This window comes from Staurois parvus, unplaced genomic scaffold, assembly GCF_062004578.1.
Source record: "Staurois parvus isolate SC_StPar_1 unplaced genomic scaffold, SC_StPar_1.0 ptg001055l, whole genome shotgun sequence".
In the NCBI taxonomy this organism is placed as follows: domain Eukaryota; kingdom Metazoa; phylum Chordata; class Amphibia; order Anura; family Ranidae; genus Staurois; species Staurois parvus.
In genome coordinates, this window is record NW_028318851.1 from 111,929 (window position 1) to 130,473 (window position 18,545).

General features: G+C 45.9%; 1 protein-coding gene across 2 annotated transcripts in view; it reads right to left on the reverse strand.

The window, feature by feature from the left end:
• OGFOD3 (2-oxoglutarate and iron dependent oxygenase domain containing 3) overlaps nt 1-18,545 on the reverse strand; it is a 183,791-nt gene that overhangs the window by 84,509 nt on the left and 80,737 nt on the right. The window lies entirely within an intron of this gene.

Genomic DNA, 18,545 nt, shown 5'->3' on the forward strand with positions numbered 1-18,545 from the left:
TGCACTGAAAAGTGGTAAATTATTAACTATTTCAGACTATTTCAGAGAAATACAGAGAGTAGAAGCAGAGACAGCAGTACGTGTTGAGATTAGCTTAGGTGTGAGTTGCTCATTAACATTTCTTTTGTTTCCAAGGGTGGGAAAGGTGTCTGGTGGAGGGAGTCATTAAGGCCACCTGGCAGGGGGTTGTCATGAGGAATTTGAGGTGTGAATGGTCATTAACATGTCTTTTGTTTCCAAGGGAGGGAGAGGTCTGAGGTGTGAATTGGTCATTACAATGTGTGACAAGCTTGGTAGGAACATCCTGTGTTCAGTGTTTTGTCCATCTGAGTACCTTGAAAATGCTTTGCATGCATTTTTCATGACGGAAAAAGGCTCTGGACAGCATGGGGAACTGGAAGAGTTAAAAAAAAAATCCAGGCACATACACTTATAAACACGATTTGCCACGTTTACAAGCTTTTACAAGCGTTTTGCGTTTGAAACGCTGATAAAATCGACTGCTGAATGCAAGTTTTCTGCGTTCAAAAAAATAACTGTAAACTCAAATGCCTGTAAATGACGATGTTCAGGGGCTGCTGAAAAAAACTATGAACAGCTTCTGAATGTGAGTTTATCAGCTGCAGTGTACATGAGCCCTAATACTGTCAGCAACACTTCACTAACAAACCAACTCGGGGGCTTTAAAGAGATGAGTAAACTGATCAAACTTTCCTAAAGATTACATTATTCTTTAAGGAGATGTAAACCCAAAATTAGGCAGGCCATAGATTATGTGAGTGTCAATGTTGATGGGGAAATCCCTCTGGTCAGAGGTGTAACTAGAACCATCAGGGCTGTGGTGCAAGAAACCATAAAGGGCCCCTGGGGTCTTTTCCATTGGCCCTGGGGTCCTTTCCACTAATTCTAGGGCCCTTTACTGCCATCGCCACGCCCTTTAGTACAGTCTTGCAGTGGGCCCCCTTCCTGCTGTCTTGCCCAATCCCCCCCTCCCACGGAGGTGGAATGCCAGGGTCTGGTTGCAAATGCGACCTTCGCGATGCTGGTAGTTCCGCCACTGGCAGAGGCTGCACTGAACAGCGAATGACTGGGATGCGCTCTGTGCTGAGCGGCTTCCCATTCATTCATAAACTGAAGCATAGTGAAAGTTTACTATGCTTTCGTGATGAATGGACACAGGAGAGATTAGTACCAATCACGCACTGTGCTCATTCAAAAAAAGAAGGGCCCGGTAAACTACATATATTTACCAGACTCTTCCACTGCTCTCCATCCTGACACATCCCCCGCAGCCTCCGGCATTAGAGCAGAGGAGGGAATCCTCTGCTTATTAGTAACCCCCCAGCTCTGCTGATCCCCCACTCAGTATTCCCCAGCTCTGCGGATCCCCCAGTCAGTAGTAACCCCCAGCTCTGCTGATCCCCCAGTCAGTAGTAACCCCCAGCTCTGCTGATCCCCCATTCAGTAGTAACCCCCAGCTCTGCTGATCCCCCACTCAGTAGTAATCCCCAGCTCTGCTGATCCCCCACTCAGTAGTAAGCCCCAGCTCTGCTGATCCCCCCACTCAGTAGTAACCCCCAGCTCTGCTGATCCCCCGCTCAGTAGTAACCCCCAGCTCTACTGATCCCCCACTCAGTAGTAACCCCAAACTCTGCTGATCCCCCACTCAGTAGTAATCCCCAGCTCTGCTAATCCCCCACTCAGTAGTAACCCCCAGCTCTGCTGATCCTCCGCTCAGTAGTAACTCCCAGCTCTGCTGATCCCCACTACGTAGTAATCCCCAGCTCTGCTGATCCTCTGGTTTGCTGCTCCTCCTCTCTCTCTGGTTCCCGCTCACCTCCTGCTATATTGCTCCCAAATGTGACATTGCTAGTTTTGCCTGCTCCGGTCCCCCAGGTCTGCTGATCCTCTGCAGCTCAGCCCTCTCTCTCTGGTCCTCGCTCACCTTCTGCTATAGCGTTCCCATGTTGCACACAATATATGCCACATGGGTTATCATTTTTAAAGCAAAGCAAACACAACGTGTAAATGGAAGCTTAACATTTTAATCAGTGACAGGGGCTTTGATTGGCATTCAGAGTACCTTAAAATAAAGCGCGTCCAATGCCACATTTTGAAGCAAGTGTAGACAAGCTCTTAAACTATTTACACTGCTATTTGAACCCCGTCCCAGCCATTGGCATGACTGTCTAGATTGTCCCCTTTGCTGAACTCAAGTGACATGTTTATTAGATGTTCTACAAAGTGTATGTAATACCAAAGTTAAGTGGCTCCATGTCTGACACCAAAATGCATCAACATTTCCAGTGTCAGAGGGTTATAATTTGACTCTGTCTCCGCAGAGATACAATCTTTACAGCCATTTAAGTGATGTACTGGCAATAAAGGGCTTCATCTGCAGCGATGGACCTGCACCATCCATTTATAATTGCCCCTGCCCTCTCCTCCATCCCAGCTCTAAGGTCAGCCGCCATCAATCTAATCATTTTACAGGTCGCCAAGTAGAGATTGCTCTGAAAACTGTTCGCTTTTCATTAGTGGGGGGCTTTTGAAAACGGCTAATTTTCCTTCGAGTGGATAGCAACCTCATTGCCGCCGAGTGCGACATCATAACAAAAGGCCTGTTAGAGAAAAAGTGATGAGGGGACGACCTGGCGGAGCAAAGGCTAGGCCTCGCCACCGCCGATGTAGTGCCGCTGTTCATCCTGAGCTTTGATTGTTCTCCAGGAACTGTTTTGCATTCAGGAAAGGAAAACACTTTCTTGAAGAACGTCCCAACGGGTTTCGTCATTTTGATACCAGCGGGAGACACTGCAATGGAGGCAACGGAAAAATGGAACTAACTGGCATAATTGGGACAGAGGGGGGGGGTGCCAATGTGTCTATAAAAAAGTATTAGGAGTGGACATGAATTGTAATGGATATTAACAATAAAAGAGTCCAGTTTAATGTCCTCCAGCAGAGCAGAGTATTTCAGGAGAGGAGCGTTATAGAGGAAGGAGCGGAGTCCTCCAGCAGAGCAGAGTATTTCAGGAGAGGAGCGTTATAGAGGAAGGAGCGGAGTCCTCCAGCAGAGCAGAGTATTTCAGGAGAGGAGTTATAGAGGAAGGAGAGGAGTCCTCCAGCAGTGCAGAGTATTTCAGGAGAGGAGAGTTATAGAGGAAGGAGCGGAGTCATCCAGCAGTGCAGAGTATTTCAGGAGAGGAGTTATAGAGGAAGGAGCGGAGTCCTCCAGCAGTGCAGAGTATTTCAGGAGAGGAGTTATAGAGGAAGGAGCGGAGTCCTCCAGCAGTGCAGACTATTTCAGGAGAGGAGAGTTATAGAGGAAGGAGCGGAGTCCTCCAGCAGTGCAGAGTATTTTAGAAGAGGAGAGTTATAGAGGAAGGAACGGAGTCCTCCAGCAGTGCAGAGTATTTCAGGAGAGGAGAGGAGTTATAGAGGAAGGAGCGGAGTCCTCCAGCAGTGCAGAGTATTTCAGGAGAGGAGAGTTATAGAGGAAGGAGCGGAGTCCTCCAGCAGTGCAGAGTATTTCAGGAGAGGAGAGTTATAGAGGAAGGAGCGGAGTCCTCCAGCAGTGCAGAGTATTTCAGGAGAGGAAAGTTATAGAGGAAGGAGCGGAGTCCTCCAGCAGTGCAGAGTATTTCAGGAGAGGAGAGTTATAGAGGAAGGAGCGGAGTCCTCCAGCAGTGCAGAGTATTTCAGGAGAGGAGAGTTATAGAGGAAGGAGCGGAGTCCTCCAGCAGTGCAGAGTATTTCAGGAGAGGAGTGTTATAGAGGAAGGAGCGGAGTCCTCCAGCAGAGCAGAGTATTTCAGGAGAGGAGTTATAGAGGAAGGAGCGGAGTCCTCCAGCAGAGCAGAGTATTTCAGGAGAGGAAAGTTATAGAGGAAGGAGCGGAGTCCTCCAGCAGTGCAGAGTATTTCAGGAGAGGAGAGTTATAGAGGAAGGAGCGGAGTCCTCCAGCAGTGCAGAGTATTTCAGGAGAGGAGAGTTATAGAGGAAGGAGCGGAGTCCTCCAGCAGAGCAGAGTATTTCAGGAGAGGAGAGTCATAGAGGAAGGAGCGGAGTCCTCCGGCAGTGCAGAGTATTTCAGGAGAGGAGAGTTATAGAGGAAGGAGCGGAGTCCTCCAGCAGTGCAGAGTATTTCAGGAGAGGAGAGTTATAGAGGAAGGAGCAGAGTTTGCTTTTAATATCTTTTTTTTTATTCTTTATTTCTTCAGTGCTTTACATCAACACTTTACAGAGTATACAGTGTCAATTACAGAGATAATAGAAAGCACTTATCTACATTATATGATGCTCTCTCAGAACTAGGCGACCGAGCTGTAGAAATTATTCGGCTATAGTGCGGTTGGCAAGTGATTAACAAACTTTGTTACAGATTCCTACCTTTTGTTATTCTGAAGGAATAGCTGTTTGTTTCTCTGTGTCCTTGTGCAAAGTGAATCTGATGAGTGATTTCACAATTATCAATCTGCTACACCCACAGGGCTCTGATAAGGAAAGTGGCAGGGTCTGCATCCCTTTAGATTTGATTTCCCTTTGAGAGTATCTCACCAAAAATTAAATTTTTGTTGCAGGGGACGCCCAAAATCTGACCTGTATCTTAGTGAAGACTTGTGGGAAAATCAGTGAGCCAATCAAAATTAAATTTTTTGGGTGAACATTCTGTATACCATCTGTATACAGAACGCCACAAGCGGTAACCCCAACCTACACTCGGGAATACACTGCAGTGTTGCTCCGGGATCTGTTCGTCACTTACCTTGTCCTGCGCTCCCACGATGTCCCTCCTGCAGTGTCCCCTGTAATGTCCTCCGGCTGATGCCGGCATCTGTCTTCTGGGTTCCGTTCCCTGCGACGTCGGGACGTACGGGGGACGGAACTGGCGGGAAACTTAAAAATGTCAAAAAGTGACATTCACTAAATACACTAAAATCACATAGTATAACATTCCTGTATCAAACCATTTCACATACATTTTGTCCCGAGTGCTTTGTCCTGTACCCTGCCTGCATTTTTACTGTTCTTTCTGCCTGGAAACTGAGAAACGTCCATGGCGTCCAAAAAGCGTCCCTTTAGGTCAAAAGCGGTTTTAGACCGGCTAGAGAACAGCGATAGTAAATCAGAACCACTTGCAGAATTGAGTGATAATGATTCGTGGGGGAAATTCCTCATCAGACACTGAAAACGATTCTGCGACTTTGCTCAGCGATGTGCGAACTTGGCGCTATATTTCACATTTCAGTGTTTTTGGTTTGATTATATTATTGAATTAAATTTATTATTATATTATTATTTTTTATGATTGTTTATTACATTATAATTTATGATTTCATGTTTCAAGTTTCATCCTACCCGGGATGTTTACTAGACTCTTGTCCGGACAGATTTCAGTGAGTTATTCCTAAGAATTACAGCCTACAATAAAAAAAAATACATATTTCCATGCAAAAAAATGTACCGCTTTGAGCACAGAAATATGGATATAATCAGACCGCTAGGGAGGTTAAAGAAAGTGTTTTTTTTTTTACAAGAGTACTGCGGTCACATAACACTTGAGCGACGTCCTAATATCTTTTATATCGCTCTTCCATGGAACTCGGAGTCGGGGAAATTGCAGCTTACCTAAATTCTTGGCTAATCATGAATCACCGTATCCGATTCTGCTCATTTCAGATGCTTTTACTGCAGTCCCTGGGGACACAGCCTGCTTCCAGGACAACGGGTCACCTAGGCTGTGGCAGGAAAGATGCACGAATTTCACACCTCCTCCTCATCTCTCCGCTGCCACTTGTCAGCCACGGTGACAGCTAGACCGAGCCGCTCAGTGCGCAGACATCTCTTCCTCACGACGGGAAATGGTGACGGCGCTCAGGAGTTGTTTTACTGACCGAATCTCACCTTTTCTATCCAAGAGTCAGAAATAGACATGACCCCTGTACTGACGGGAGTTGCCATTGATGCCACTGGAAATTCTGCAGTTTATTGGACAGCTCCAACCAAGCAGCTCAGGGTGCAGAGAGGCCACATGTATAGAAACGGTTTACCTGCCATAGAGTAACTTTAACCCTTTGGCTGCCAGAGCCAGTTTGGCATTTTTTTGCTTACATGTTTAACCCCTTCAAGTCCGGACACTTTCCCCCCCTTCCTGTCCAGGCCAATTTTCAGCTTTCAGTGCAGTCGCACTTTAAATGACAATTGCACGGTCATGCAACACTACACTGTACCCATATGAATTTTTTAGCTTTTTTTGAGACAGATAAAACTTGGTGGTGTTTATTCACCACTGGGATTTTTATTTTTGTTGGTATATAAATGAAAAAGTCCAAACATTTTGAAAAAAAAGTTTTTTTCTTATACAATTTTGCAACTAAATAATTTTTCTTCATAAATCTTGGCCAAAATGTATTCAAAAACTGTAGCTGCTGACTTTTAAAAAACAGCCACTTACCTGTCCTTCGGTCCCGTGGTGTGTCCCCCGCAGCCCGTTTCACCGGCTGTCCTGGATTCCAGGAGGCCGGCATCTTCAGTGTGGGCACCCGGCTGTGACAGCTTGCGTCTTCACAGCAAGGTAACCGCTGCGCATGCGCGAGTAGCGCTGCGCTTCATGAATGGTCCTGTAGTGTTCTGGGACCTGACACGTGCCCCAAAAGACTACAGGGAGGGAGGGAGGACATCTTCCGCTTCCGGTCGCATAGGCGATCGGACCGGTAGTGGGTACCTGTAAAATTTGGGTACCCGCCCCCCAAAGGTGCCAATCCTTAATGGAGCGTGAGAGCAGTCTTTATAGCTGAACTTCCTCTTTTGGGTGGAGCTCCGCTTTAATGTGCGGTTTGATGCTCTTCTATCATTTGCAAACAAGTCATCATTTAAAATTCATCTTTAAATCCTCACTGCCCCTAATCTCCTTGGCCCCATTGATGTGTTAAAATGATGAACACATGCAGTTCGTCGTATTTCCCAACCCAACCCTGACACAGGGAAGAGCCAATACCTCTGCCAGGAGCTGTCAGGAGACAGATGCAAAATACCGCCGCTGCGGGCACAGCGAGCTGCGGGTCGGGTAACGGCTCACTTTTCCTGCGGTTTCTGCGTCTGTGTCCCAGCAATCTCAGGCTGTGTCAGGCTTATGTCCAGAGACAGGCAATGAGTCTTGGCCCCGGGCACCGCCAACCTCTGTAATCATCAGTCCTGATCAAACAGACGGGAGATCAGACCAGACAGATCAGACCGGAGCAGCAGAGGCGTTCTTCAGTGGCAGCCAACCAGCACAACTGACAGAATAAATAAACAGCGGCCCCAAGTATTATTGAGACAGTTCTTCGAAGCGGACCACCAGGCAGATATAAAAGACATACATGAAGGCAGATCTGTAATCATGAAGTGTTTTTTTTTGTTAATAAAAACAGTTTTGGGACATGAATATCTGCCTCTTGTAGTCCCTGTACAGCACAGCTCAGACGGGGGGAAGAGAAAAGCAAATCATTGCTGCAAGAAGCATGCTGATGGGAGAAGAGAGCAAAGTGCCAGCTGCTTCTCCTTTCACTGTCTAATCGCAGACCGGGGAAGGGAGAAGAATTGTAAGTGTTACTGAACTGTACAGGAAAAAAAAGGTCTCCTGTCCCACCAGATATAGATGTGCTGTGTAGCAGAGCCGTGTGAATATCAGGACCGGATGGACAGAAATACAAATCCTCTGACAGGTAATACAGCTCTCATATATATTTGATCTTCATATTTGGCTGGAGTTCAGCTAGCTACCTAGAATTAGGTTTTTAGCGGGATTTGGTGGTTTACTTTTGCCTCCCTTCCACTCCGATCGAATATGTCTATGTCCATGGCTCCCCCTACCCCCACCTCCCCCAACTGCATTTATGGGAGGACAATAAGTGAGCGCTCTTAGAGAATGCTATCGTAACACAGTGCAAGATCAGCCATAACTTTATGACCAACCAACCCCCTTTTGCCACAAAAACAGCCCTGACCCGCTGAGGCCTGGACTTTACTAGACCTCTGAAGGTATGCGGAGGTATCTGGCACCAAACCGTCCGTAGCAGATCCTTTCAGTCCTGTACGTGGTGAAGTGGGGCCTCCATGGATCGAACTTGTTTTTCCAGCACATCCCACAGACACTCTATTGGATTGAGGGTTGGAGAACTTGGAGGCCAAGTAAACACCTCAAATTAGTTGTTGTGTTCCACAAACCATTCGTGAACCATTTTTGCAGTGTGGCAGGATGAATTATACTGCTGAAAGAGGCCGCTGCCATCAGGGAATACTATTTGCATGAAGGTGTGTTCTTGGTCACCAACAATGTTTAGGTAGGTGGTACATCTCAAAGTAACATGAATGGCAGGACCCAAGGTTTCCCAGGAGACCATTGTCCAAAGCATCACACTGCCTCAGCCGGCTTGCCTTCTTCCTATACTGCATCCTGGTGCCATCTCTTCTCCAGGTAAATGACGCACAAGCACCTTGCCATCCATAACGTAATTAATAAACACAACTAGTAGTGACGTCATATATAATTTTTATATAATTTTTAATATTTTTTGTATATATGTTTTTTATATATAATATTTATACATTTTTATAATTTAATATTTTCATAGTTTTTTGATATATATATATTTTTTAATTATATATGGTTTATATATTTTAGGAGTATATTATATTTAATTTAATGTTATATTAGTGGAGCACTGTGACGGAAGTCACTTTGGGTGGGGGGCCCATGGAACACAGCTCACTTTGGAGAGGTGGGGAGACCCCTGTCTCAGCTCCCCATATCCCTATTATGTGTAAGTCACCCTGTGGCTGTTAGGGGTACAGGGTGAAATGTCCTAATATTGGGGTGGGGGGTTGTTGATTGTTTAATGCCATGTGGCTGCATCCCATTGTTCTATTGTGTGTCTTGTTTGTGATCAAACTATTATGGGATGTATGTGTTTGTGTATTGGCTTGGTGGGGGGTGTTTCCAGCAGCCCCCTCCCTCCTGATGGGACTGTCTGTTGGTGTGTCTCTTGTAACTAAAGGTAGATTGCCCCGCCCTGTGACATTATGCAGGGAGGGGGGTTGTTCCCTTGAATGTATATATCTTGCATCTGTGTTAAAATAAAGTAGTCTACTTCCTGGTTTATATCTCCTAGATTGTAAGCTCCAAGGAGCAGGGCCCTCAAACCCCTCGTGTATCGCATTGTATTGTTATTGTACTGTCTTATGTATTGTCTCCCATTCTAATGTACAGTGCTGAGCGAACTGTTGGCGCTATATAAATACTGTATAATAATAATAATGTCATGACTGGTGTCGTTTAGTCTTGTATGGTCGTCTGTGGTGTCTGTGGTCGGTGTTCGGACGGGGAAGCAGTATTCTAACGGAAGTACTCAGCGCAGGCTGGGACGGTTCCGTTACAAGCGCAACACATTTTTGTATTTTGATTCTAGTTGTGACTTCATCATGCCTGCCGGACTAGTGCGGTATTATGTTTTACTAACTGTTCCCTTTTTTTTTTCAACAAACATTGAGTTTTTACAGTATTACACTATGTGGTCTTCCTTGTGTTTTCCTTGGTATGTGACAGTTTCTCATTGCTGAGACTGAGCTGGCTGTCTCCTGTGAGTCAGTCAATCAGCTGCAGCGCTGGTCAGTGTATTCTGCCAGCGAAGTCCCACTGTCGGAATACAATATTTTGATCCATCTATGGCCAGCTTTAGCCATTTATTAAAGCCCCCACTAATAAAAAGCGGCTTTACGAATAACACACCAAGTGACATGTGCCAGTGAAATAAAGCCCACGTGGACTGTACATTTTATTTGTATTAATAGAACTGCGTGATTATTAAACAATAAAATTATTGTTTTCGGTTTATTCAGGGGATGGATTTCTCAAGTAGCAATTTAAAATACTGCTCCGTGCCTTGAATGAGAAAAATTCAGAAGGTGGAAATGCCCGTGTTGTTGGGTGCTTGCGATATTTTACAAAACGCGAACTGGTATTGCTTGTGTTAATCAGCGAGCGGTTTAATGGGATTCTCGTCTTTCCAGACAACATGTATTAATAATAAGAAAACATTTTTAACCTTCTGCATTTCCCGGGTCTCCAGAGGCCAGAAAGCCACACAGAGAGGTTTAAAAACCTAAATGAGTAGCTTGTAAGCCGCGAGTGTTTATTTACAGAGCAGCGGGTAGGAAGAGACGCGGTGGGACAGTGGGACTAACGATGATCCCCCTCCGGGGACTTCTCTGCAGTTATTACGGATGCTGATTGAGACTTGATATTTATTCAGTCTCACATAATCCGCAGACGCCATTCTGGGAAGCAGGGGAGAATTACTGACAGCCAGCGATTATTAATTGCTGTGAGCATATATACTCATGCTTTCTCCATCTTAAAGCCAATCCCGTGTGCTCCCACTTATATCACCCGGACTGACAGAGCGAGTTTAAAGGGTTATAGGGAAACCCTGACACCTGATGTGCTGCATTGGATTGAACATCAGCTTTTTCTTGTGACACCTGTCCTAAATCAAATGGAAAACAAAAGTTTTATAAAACACAGGTCAACAAAGTCCCAACGCATGGACAAGGCAAAAAAATTCCGCCGCAACGTACTGCAACACACAGTATGTTAAAAAAAGGCGATGTACAGTATAGCTCTGCACTGCACTGCATGTTCAATCCAGAACACTGCACAAAAACACACTGCAGGGAACATCACTAATGCATGTCATCAGGCAAAGTTAGATACTTTTCAGATAATACTGAAGAGCATGACCAGTATATGCTGGAGAGGTGTGCATAGGGATAAGACAGACAGTATGACAACAGGTGATATGTGTAGAAGAGGAGTTTGGAGGGTATGGGGGTGAGTGATATGTAGAAGAGGAGTGTCGGGGGTATAGCAGAGGGTGGTATGTGTAGAAGAGGAGTGTGGGGGGTATGTAGAAGAGAATTGTGGGGGGTATGGTGTTGGGTGGTATGTAGAAGAGGAGTGTGGAGGGTATAGCAGTGGGTGGTATGTAGAAGAGGTGTGGAGGGTATGGTGGTGGGTGGTATGTAGAAGAGGAGTGTGGAGGGTATGGTGTTGGGTGGTATGTAGAAGAGAAGTGTGGAGGGTATAGTGGTGGGTGGTATGTAGAAGAGGAGTGTCGGGGTATGGTGGTGGGTGGTATGTGTAGACGAGGAGTGTGAAAGGAATAGCAGTGGGTGGTATGTAGAAGACGAGTGTGGAGGGTATGGTGTTGGGTTTTATGTAGAAGAGGAGTGGGTGGGGTATGGTGGTGGGTGGTATGTGTAGACGAGGAGTATGAAAGGAACAGCAGTGGGTGGTAAGTAGAAGATGAGTGTGGGGGTATGGTGTTGGGTGGTATTTAGAAGAGGAGAGTGGAGGGTATGGAGGTGGGTGGTATGTAAAAGAGGATTGTAAACGGTATGGTGGTGGGTAGTATGTAGAAGAGGAGTGTGGAGGGTATGCTGGTGGGTGGTATGTAGAAGAGAAGTGTGGAAAGTATGGGGGTGGTTGGTATGTGTGGATGAGGAGTGTGGAGGGTATGGGGGTGGGTGGTAAATGTAGACGAGGTGTGTGGAGGATATGGCGGTGGGTGGTAAATGTAGACGAGGAGTGTGGAGGGTATGAGGGTGGTTGGTATGTGTAGATGAGGAGTGTAGAGGGTATGGGGGTGGTTGGTATGTGTAGATAAGGAGTGTGGAGGGTATGGCGGTGGGTGGTAAATGTAGACGAGGAGTGTGGAGGGTATGACGGTGGTTGGTATGTGTAGACGAGGAGTGTGGAGGGTACGGGGGTGGTTGGTATGTGTAGATAAGGAGTGTGGAGGGTATGGCGATGGGTGGTAAATGTAGATGAGGAGTGTGGAGGATATGGCGGTGGGTGGTAAATGTAGATGAGGAGTGTGGAGGGTATGGGGGTGGTTGGTATGTGTAGATGAGGAGTGTGGAGGGTATGAGGGTGGTTGGTATGTGTAGATGAGGAGTGTGGAGGGTATGGGGGTGGTTGGTATGTTTAGATAAGGAGTGTGGAGGGTATGGCGATGGGTGGTAAATGTAGATGAGGAGTGTGGAGGATATGGCGGTGGGTGGTAAATGTAGATGAGGAGTGTGGAGGGTATGGGGGTGGTTGGTATGTGTAGATGAGGAGTGTGGAGGGTATGAGGGTGGTTGGTATGTGTAGATGAGGAGTGTGGAGGGTATGGGGGTGGTTGGTATGTGTAGATGAGGAGTGTGGAGGGTATGAGGGTGGTTGGTATGTGTAGATGAGGAGTGTGGAGGATATGGCGGTGGGTGGTAAATGTAGATGAGGAGTGTGGAGGGTATGGGGGTGGTTGGTATGTGTAGATGAGGAGTGTGGAGGGTATGAGGGTGGTTGGTATGTGTAGATGAGGAGTGTGGAGGGTATGGGGGTGGTTGGTATGTTTAGATAAGGAGTGTGGAGGGTATGGCGGTGGGTGGTATATGTAAACGAGGAGTGCAGAGAAAATAAAGAGATTATTCCTCATTTTAGTATAGTGTGTGGAGCTAAGCAAATCATTCCTTTTTCCCCTTTGGACAGTTGTACATCCATCCATCCATGTTTGAGTAGATCAGTAACATTTTACGTTTATATTATATTGTTGTTTGTTGTAGCCCTGATAAATGGGGAATTTTTTCTGACCCCCGAAACGCGTTGGATGTTTTTTAGTGTAAACCAATAAATTAATTATTATTATTATGAATTTATCCTTTTGTCTGGAGCTCCCCTCTGTTGGTGGATTTGTTTTTTTCTGATAACCTTCTGGGTACTCACAAGAGGGTATCCCTGTTTGTTGTGAGTAGCCTAACTTGAGCCACTGAGCTCTCCAAATATTTTTGTCTTCTCACTCACACCAAACTCACACCAAAGCCCCAGGCGCCTCTAGGATGTTTTTTTCTTCATCTGCTATCATGGATGACTAATACAGTACAATAGTCCAGAATAGGTATCAGAGAGGCTCTGACAACACCTAGAACCTGTGGTTCAATGGCCATGATGAGGCTGCTATTCTCATACATGCTTACCCTTTCTGGGGTATCCAGAATCAGAATGCACACCCCAAATTAGTCCAATAAAACTTTATTCGTTCAGTAGGCTCCCTAGCCGTCTGATTTGCCCATATTTATGTGCTCAAAGCGGTACATTTTTTGCATGGAAATGTGTATTTTTTTATTGTAGACCTGAAATTTTTAGGAATAACTCACTGAAATCTGTCCGAACAAGAGTCTAGTAAACATCCCGGGTAGGATGAAACTTGAAACACGAAACCATAAATTATAATTTATTAATCATAAAAAATAATAATAATACATTTCATTCAATAATATAATCAAACCAAAAACACTGAAATTTGAAATATAGCGCCAAGTTCGCACATCACTGAGCAAAGTCGCAGAATCATTTTCAGTGTCTGATGAGGAATTTCCCCCACAAATCATTATCACTCAATTCTGCAAGTGGTTCTGATTTACTATCGCTGTTCCCTAGCCGGTTTAAAACCGCTTTTGACCTAAAGGGACGCTTTTTGGACGCCATGGACGTTTCTCAGTTTCCAGGCGGAAAGAACAGTAAAAATGCAGGCAGGGGCGCCGGACAAAGCACTCGGGACAAAATGTATGTGAAATGGTTTGATACAGGAATGTTATACTATGTGATTTTAGTGTATTTAGTGAATGTCACTTTTACAATTTTCAAATTTCCCGCCAGTTCCGTCCCCCGTACGTCCCGACGCTCACAGGGAACGAAACCCGGAAGACAGATGTCGGCATCGGCCGGAGGACATTGCAGGGGACATCGCGGGAGCGCAGGACAAGGTAAGTGAAACAGGGATCCCGGAGCAAACTCTGCAGTGTATTCCTGAGTGTAGCTGGGGGGGGGGTTACCGCTTGTGGTGCTGAAACTTTACCCCGAGCTACACTTGGGAATACCTCCAGGGGGGTTAAGAAATTCAAAACGCATTCGCCAGGGCTTAGATGTTGTATTCTAGTAAGGACTCAAGTAGAACAATTAGCAAGCTGAATTTATGTGAACGTGAGGGATACAATATTCAAGACGGATTCGGCAGATCCCATAAAGTTTCCTTGGACTCCTGTGTGGTTTGGCACTCTTTCCATTATCTTTCTCCTCAATGCGGTGCAATGTTCTGTCACAGCGCAGCACCAGGCAGCTAGGAATAGATTTAATATTACAGGTCAAGCATCATCTCGGTCTGTCATCCACTTCTATACTATCCTAACCAGCATGAGCCAACAGTTTAATCTTTCTATGTCTGTCGGTCCTCCGGGTACATGCCTTGGTGTCAGTCTACACTCTGTAGTGACAATAGGGTGGTGCTGTTTACGTAGGTTACTGTGGTGCATAGAGCATGGCGAGGAAATCACCTCTGCCCTCTATTTCCTTCTATATCTCGGGGGGCCCCTGCTGAGAAATTCCAATTAATTCCCCTTTGAGAGCACTAATGCAGTCGAGAGATTGACGGAACAAGGATTGTGGTAAAAGGGCGAAAACCGCTAGTCCGGCAAGATTTACACCCTTTTCTTCCAGAAAGCAGAGCAGTTACCTGCTGACTGAGTTAAACGATAGCAGGCAGGGTCCATTAGACAGCATTTTTCCATGTCTGCGTATGCGCACCGAGGGCCCTGCCTGATCCAGCAAGCTGCCTCTGGGGATGTGTGATGTAAAAATTCCAGGAGGCATTTCAGAGGACTATATCCATGTGTAAAAAGGCTCCAATGGATCCCAGAGTGACCCACAGTGCTCTTTCATATGCCCGGGGTCCGGATATGTCACGCTTGCCTGTATTTAGTTTAAATGTATTTATTTGTTTTTTTGCAATTGTGTTACAGGGACGGGGGAGAAGGCAGGAGAGAAGAACATTACGGGCAGCACAGTGGCTAAATGGTTAGCACTTCCGTATGGCAGTACTCAGGTCGCTGGTTCAAATCCCAACCACAGCACCACCTGCCTTGAGTTTGCATGTTCTCCCTATGCCTGCATGGGTTTCCTCCAGGTACTCTGGTTTTCTGCAGAGATGCAAGACATCATTTGCCTAGGCATGGAAACGAGGAAGTAACTGAAGAAATGTAATAAAAAAAAAAGTTTAAAACAAGTAAATATAATACAATGTTGGTAGCACAGTGGCTAAGTGGTTAGCACTTCCGCCTGGCAGTACTAGGGTCGCTGGTTCAAGTCAAAACCACGCCAACCTGCCTAAAGTTTGCATGTTCTCTCTGTGCCTGCGTGAGTTTCCTCCCACACTCCAAAGACATGCTGGTAGGTTAATTGGCTCCTGTCTAAATTGGCCCTAGAATGTATATGTATGAATGTTAGCAGGGGCAGACTGACAACTCATGGGGCCCCTGGGCAATAGGGGATCATGGGGCCCCTGTATCCATGCCCAAACTCAAAAAAGCCAATGAAAAAGGTACCAGGGGCATCTCATGGGGCCCCCTACTGACCCCGGGCCCTCGGGCAGTGCCAGAGTTTCCAAATGGTCAGTCCGCCCCTGAATGTAAGTTAGGGCCCTTAGATTGTACACCCCTTGAGGGTTAGCGACTGATGTGAATGAATAAAATATATGTAAAGAGCTGTGTAAATTGGTGCCACTATATAAGTACCTGAAATAAATAAACATTAACAAAAAGGTGAAGGTCCGATTTTAAAATCTATAATTAAAGCAGACCTTTTAAACACTCCCTCCCCCTTTCCAATCAAAATTGCTGCAAGTCTTCTTTTTCTATAATTTGTTTCCCATTTATGGCCCTGCCCCCTGCTGACTTGGGCCAGAATGATGTGCACCTGGTCCTGCAGCCTCCTGGAATACATGCATCACATCTCCCAAGAGGCTCCGGGATTGGCACACAGCAACCGATTGGCGGGCCAGGTCTGGAGCGTCATTGGAGCTAGCACCTGGAAGAGACAGCCAATTGAAGAGGGCCAAGATGGTAGCGCAGGAGCCCCTGTATGGCGCCGAACAGTGGATACCAGCAGGACAACGCTGGATTCACTGTACGGGCGAGTATATGTTTTGCAAAAGAACGCAAAACTACAGACAAGGGGGGGGGAAGGGGGGGAGGAGTTATATACTGTTTTAATACAGAAGCCATTTTGTGACGTTTCATTATTAAAGTATATCTAAATCCAATCAGTAAGATCTCACATCAGCTGTTAACATGGCAATGTAATTTCAAAAGTTATTTTTACTTTAACAAAATATGCGGCTTTCATTGAAATAATCCCCGGTGATGAAGATCCTTCCCGATACAGGGTGACAACAGTCGCTTGTGTCACTTGCTACCCCGGTGGAGACTAGGACACCTTTGGACAGCAAGCCTGTTACCGGCAGGATTACCAGTTGAGAATACACAGAGAATAAAGCGGGAAAATTAATGTAGACACCACACTCCTTTCTTCTTTCAGGAAAGCCTGCTGAGTGTCCTTCAGGTGCTTTTTTGCAAACTCCAAGCCAGCTTTCATGTGTTTTGCACTGAGGAGAGGCTTCCGTCTAGCCATAAATATATGGGGGCAGGGGTGGACTGACAACTCATGGGGCCCCCGGGTAATAGGGGATCATGGGGCCCCTGTGCCCTTGCCCAAACTCAAAAAAGCCTATGAAAAGGTACCAGGGGCATCTCAGGGGGCCCCCTACTGACCCCGGGCCCTTGGGTAGTGCCCGAGTTTCCAAATGGTCAGCCTGCCCCTGTATGGGGGTCATCAATGACTATTGTATTCTGTAATTCTTTAGAATGATATTTCAGCTTTCCATAAGTGGATACACAGTTTCATTTGATTGGCGATTACCTATACCATTTGCTGAGGGCCTCTTTTCATCCTGGCGTGAGCTTTATGTCCCACATATATTGCACTGGTCATATGGGAGGTCATCAATCAAAAACAGGATTATAGCAAGGCACAGATCTGGGCAAGGCTACAAATAAAAATTTCTGCTGCACTAAAGGTTCCCAAAAGCACAGTGGCCTCCATAATTCTCAAATGGAAGAAGTTTGGTACAACCAGGACTTTTCCAAGAGCTGGTCGCCCGGCCAAACTGAGAAATCAGAGAAGAAGAGCCTTAGTAAGAGAGGGGACCAAGAACCCAATGGTCACTCTGACTGACCTCCAGAGATCCTGTGTGGAGATGGGACAAAGTTCCAAAAGGACAACCATCACTGCAACCCTCCACCGATCTGGGCTTTATGGCAGAGTGGCTAAACGGAAATGCCGTAACTATAATCCTAACAAAAAAAAGCTAATGGAGTTTTAAAGATTCCAAACCATGTATAACAATATCTATATAAAAAATGGGAAACAAAAATGGAAAAGAATTGACCACCTTTTATTAAGTTAAAAAAGCCACCATGTTGGTGGAACATGACAATCGGACACATAAATAGAAGGTCATGAAAAATCCAAATGTATTAAATGGACAGAACTACAATAGGTGGCCTAATTACAATATATGTTGTTACTGATACTTTGGACATTTGAATAGCATTGTGACGGGAGTCACTTTGGGTGAGGGGCTTAGTGGGGGGGGGGGGGGGGGTCTGAAGGACCCTCTGCACACTGGTAATACCAATGTGCAGAGGGTCCTTCAGAATTTCTAGTGTTAATATGTGGTTACACCCCTTTAGCACCTGATGGATAAATGCATGCACTAGCTGTTGGGATTTGAGCGCAGGTATCTCTTGTTTGTTTTTTGTTTTTTTTAGTGGGCGGGAGGGGTGTCTCCAGCAGCCCTCCCTCCTGATGGGACTGTCTGCTGGTGTGAAGTTTGAATACCTGTGTGTCTCTTGTTACTAAATGTAGACTGCCCAGCCCTGTGTCATTATGCAGGGAGGGGGGATTGTCCCCTGAGTGTATATATCTTGTATCTGTGTTCAAATAAACTAGTCTACCTCCTGGTTTACTTCAAGACTGGTGTCGTGTAGTCTTGTATGGCCGGCTGTGATGTCTGTTGTTGGTGTTCGGACGGGGAAGCGGTATTCTAATGGAAGTACGCAAGCGCAGTCTGGGTTGGTTCCATTACATTAACAACACCCCAAAATCGGTTTGCAAAACGCGGTGTGATGTGCAGAATCGGATTGCATCGTTGTGAATACCCATGCAATCCGATTCTAGTGCGGACCCAAAAAAGGGTCCTGCACCTTTTTGGCGCAAGTGCAGTGCGATTGGAACCATTATAATGTATGGCTCCAATCGCACCGCACACAAATCGCATGTGATTTGCACAGTAATGCGGTGCGGTTCCTGTGCAAATCACATTCGATATACCGCACCGCTTTAGTGTGAACCTAGCCTTAGCTAGAACATAGAGCATTAGCTCTAGCATGCACCACTCCCGTATTCATCAACTGCTTGCAAACACTGGAAATAACTATTTCTTTGCATTACAAGGTTGTATGGAAGGAGTTGTTCGCCTCAGATCTCCCTGAGAGGCATCAGAAGTCCTGAGTATATAGGATAAACTACTTCCTTCTATCCAGAATCCTTCTCAGAAGTGGAAATGTTCAGTT